A 5,026-nucleotide genomic window follows, 5' to 3' on the forward strand; every position below is an offset into this window, starting at 1 on the left:
GACAGAGATAGAGATAGCCAGCGAGAGGGGGAACATAAGAAGGGGGAGTGGGAGAGGAAGAAGCAGGCTCATAGCAGAGGAGCCTGATGTGGGGCTCGATCCCACAACGCCGGGATCACGCCCTGAGCCGAAGGCAGACGCTTAACCGCTGTGCCACCCAGGCGCCTCACAACAATGTATTTTGACAAAATTAAGAAACATATGAAAAATATGCAGAATTAAACAGATGCTATGAAAACTATATTTTTGCCCCCCCCCATTTTCCACCTTCAACTCTTCCCAAAAACGAGAGGAACATTTTTGTGTGTGTTTCACCACTATTAATAGCAAGTTGGCAAACACATGGTAAACATTTAACAATATCTTTGTTGAAACATTGGTGTCCCATGCACATTAATAAGGAAATGGATGTTTCAGAATCTATTTGCTCCAAATTCAGTGAATATACTATCTAAGGGGGAATGCAGGGTTTATTTTGTTTCTTTTTTGTTTATTTAGGCCATGAAAAAAGTTGTGAAAACACCTTAATTGAAATATCTAAACCCTGTGAGGTCGAGGGTTTTTATCTCCTTTTTGTTCAATGTCATATACACAAAGCCCACTTCAGAAAAAAAAAAAAGAAAGGCTTTGGAATGAGGGAAAATGATTATTGTGTGTCATGTCTAGCACTTCTGAGATATCTTCCTCTTTCATTGTTTTGAGCTATTTTACAACCCTGTAAACTAGAGGATACTGATAGGAATGCAAATGATCCTCTGTTGAAATGTAATTTGTGACCCCTGGAAATACAACTGATTATCACATTGTGGAATATTTATCAGTTTTGCATCTAGTAATAAATTCATTTCATATCCCTGATGTCCTGCGTATTTGTGCCTTACATTCTCCTTTGAGTTAGTTTTAACAACTTTTTGGTTTCCTCATTAAATGGTGATTTAAATAACATCCTTAATGGATATTCATTTTATATTTGAGTTATGATTTTATCTTTAAAAATATCATTTAATACCTAAAGAAATGCATGACAAATAATAGATGCTTAGTAAATATATATTAGTGAATGACTTAATAAATCATCAATGAGAGAATGAATAAAATATGTTTGCTGAAAAAACACTCTTCAGTCCTTACTAGCCTAAATTCCTGTTCTCTTGGCCACATGACTCAGAACACTTGCAAAAAATGTAATAACTCTATAATAAATCAACATTCTTCTAATCACATTTGGATTTTTACTCTTAAAGGGTTAATTTAAGAATATTACTGTGCATATTGGATTAACTTCTCAAATGTATACAATATCTTAAATGTATTTACTTTTTCTCTTAATTTTGTTATAATGGGGTAAGAACATTTAACCTAAGAGTACAATACGTATGTTTACTATAGGTATACTGTACAAGAGAGCTCTAGAGCTTATTCATCTTGCTTAACTGAAACTTTATGCCTGTTGATTAGTAATTCCACATTTCCTCCTTCCCTCCACCCCATTCATTGGCAACCATTACTCCAGTCTTTGAATTTATAAATTTGACTTTTTAGATACCTCCAATAAATAAAATCATGCAGTATTCATCTCTCTGTGACTGGCTTATTTCGCTTGGCATAATGTCCAAAGGTTCATACGTATTGCTGTATACTGAAGAGTTTTGCTCTTTTTTTAAGACTAATAATGCCTCTTTTATCCATTCATTATTTGATGTAGATTCAGGTTGTTTCCACATCTTGGCTATTGTGAATAGTGTTGCAGTGAACATGGGAGTACAAATATCTTCTCAAGATTCTAATTTCAATTCCAATGAATAAACACCCAGAAATAGATTGCTGGACCAAATTATAGTCCTGTTTTTAATTTTTTGAGGGGCCTCCATACTCTTTTCATAGCAGCTACAATACCAACTATGTGTCAGGGTTCAATTTTTCCACATCCTCACCAACATTTGTCTTTTTCTTTTTTTATATAATAGCCATTCTTAGAGGTGTGAAAGCATATCTCATTGCGGTTCTGACTTGCATTTCCATAATGATTAGTGACATTGAGCATTTTTTCAATATACCTATTGGCCACATATATGCCTTTTTTGGAGAAATACCTATTTAGTCATTAGTAAATTTTAAAAATATGTTATTACGTCTTTTTATTGTCTACTTTTTTTTTTGCTACTGGGCTGCGTAAGATCTTTATATAGTTTATAGATAAAGTCCTTATCAGATAGATGGTTTGCAAATAGTTTCTTATATTCTATACTGAGACATTTTGCGGGGATTGCTCTTAAGTTTTGAAATGCACATGCATATATATTTCTTAAATATAATGCATACAAGCATATATATTTTAAGATTTCTATCCATTTTTGCATCTAAATATATGTTAATTTTTATTATCCAATTTGCATACTCCATATAAATAATCCAATCTTCTCTGTAAGACTACTGAATATGTATTTCATTTAATTTTATCTTTCCTCATATTCTCACATTTTTTTTTAAACTTTTGTGCAGGTGTGCTATAAAACCTAATGAATTCTGAAATTTTGGATAACTGAACTTTTTACAATTCTATCAGTAATTCTGTTTTTTACCTTCCACTTGACCCTCACTAGTTACTAAAAATTTAGTGTAACATTTAAGTATAATGTTTCTGAAAACAACAAAACATGAAAATTAAAGTTAAATCGGGGATATAACGTTTTAACATTCAAAATCATTTCAATATTTAGTTTGATTGCTGATTATGTCTTAGGAATTATGTGTACAACTAAATGTAAATGGAACCATCAAAACACTGGGAAAAATAATATTTTTTGATGTCATAGGATACATCAAATTCTAAGAATAGTCCTGTTATATAAGATTTTTTTAATAGATTTTATATATTGCTAGGGGATAGGTGGTTGCAATTATATAGATAAATTAGGGACAGTCTGTATTAATAGAGAGTAAGTTTTCCATTATGGGAAGTTTGCTAAAAGAGGCTGAGTGATTGTTTCTCAAGGAAGTTATAAAAGAAATAAAAACACTGAGCATTAAGTTCAACTTGGCGACTTCCAAGGGTCTTCTAACTCTAGCATAATATAAACATTTTGACCTGTGGTCTTTGTGTATAATTCACCCAGTTCTCTGGTGATGTGAGCCTTTTGTTTTCTCAACCCCACTAGGAAACTTTCTGTGTACATATGATGAGGCACTTGTCATCTCCTTGTCTAGTGGATGGAAATGATCTCTGAAGTTAACAGCTTAATTTCCTTTGTATTCCCTTTTCTATATGACAATAATAGCCTATATCTGATGCACAAGGATGTTAAAAATGAATTTAAAAAATGTGAATGTTTTTAGAAACTAAAGCATTTCATAAATACATAATGTAACCATAAGACTGAAACACTTAATGGGCAGGATCTGCCTTTCTGTAATCTACTCTTAACGCACAAACTAATTATTGTATCTTGCCTATTAATGGTTGTTGTTGAGTGAAGAAATGAATCAATGCATGATGCACCAATTTTTTCACAAAAACTTTACTCATGAATTTTACTTTGGGAAACAGTATGTATTTGTCTAGACAAACTCATTGCTGACTGAAATTTAGCTGTTTATTTATAAGCTAGGCACTGACAACTTAGCCCTTAAAATTAGTATAATTTCATTTTAACAACAGGAACACCTACTAGATTAATGAGTTTAAAAATTGAAGTTATTTTATTGATACATATTATTTAACAACCAAAATTCTCTTGACTATACCTGTCTATCCAAAATTCAGTTACTTGCTTCAAATGAACCACTATGATGACATCCCATTTTGTGCAGTTCTGTCACATGAGTATATTGTCCAGAGTATCTGGCTCTTCATATCACTTCTAGTCTCAGATAAAGTACCATGCTATAAGGCACAGAATCAGGCTTTTCATGTGACTTCAAAACAGGTAAGGGAGTGCAACCTGAGCATTTGGTGACATTAAAGGTATCACAGGGCAACTTTGACCAAAGTAGTCAGAATAACTTATGTAACTGAGAGATAAATTTCCTCTCAATTTGCCTTCAATGGACCATTAAGGCAAGGTTTTGCTGTGAGGTCTGTCCTGTGATGTCCTAAGTAAGAAAGTAATCTTGTTTCTACGTTCCTTCTGAGATTTCACTTTCCAATAAACTACTAGTACATGTGCCTTACATCAAGTTCCTTTTCAAGAACCTGAACATAAATTGTCCTTGTAGGCAGACCCTTAGTCTGGGATTTAGAATTAGGTTTTCCTCCTTGTCTGAAATCAATAAAGATCATATTGTTGATGAAAATTCTGGTGGAAATAACCCCCAGGTTATGGAGTGACATCTAATTAGTTAAATTTTCACCTGAAGAAATGGAATGGGATGAGATGCAATTAAGAGGAAACACTTTGGATTAATCATGTAGCTGTGGTACTTAATCAGTATGAGGACAATGATCATTTTGAAGATTTTATAGTAGGATGGATTCTCTTGGTGGCACAAAAGGCTCTGGAAAAAGAGACCTATACTCTGGCTAAGAAAACTGTTAAATAGATCACTGAATATATACGCAGCAGAGCACATATGGTGAAATAATGAACAAAATTTGAGACTGTGGCTTCACAGGATTTATAAAGATGAAATAATATATCTCACCAAATGATCTACTTATGGAATTCTGTCCTCAGAACCTTGGGCTCTGTTTCTGGTTCTTACAGACAACACACTGCCAGGAGTACACAAAAAACCACAACTCACTGAAATTGAAGCTCTAACTATAACCAGACCACTTGACCTTCTCGTTCCATTGAATCAGCAAAATGTGCTTACTGTACAGGCAGAGGTGGGATGTTTGATATTATCCAAGCAATTGGGAAGATTTACATCCAGGATGTGGAAGATTCACTCAGCATCATTTCTTCTATGCCTCCTGAAAAGTCTATATTTCAGCAATAATAATCCAATAACAGTATGATCAGTAAAGTTTCAGGGCATCTAAAATATGGAAGTTCTAGGTTTATTTTCTTGGCAAGCTCCTTAG

This window comes from Ailuropoda melanoleuca, chromosome 19 (assembly GCF_002007445.2).
Source record: "Ailuropoda melanoleuca isolate Jingjing chromosome 19, ASM200744v2, whole genome shotgun sequence".
Taxonomy (NCBI): Eukaryota; Metazoa; Chordata; class Mammalia; order Carnivora; family Ursidae; genus Ailuropoda; species Ailuropoda melanoleuca.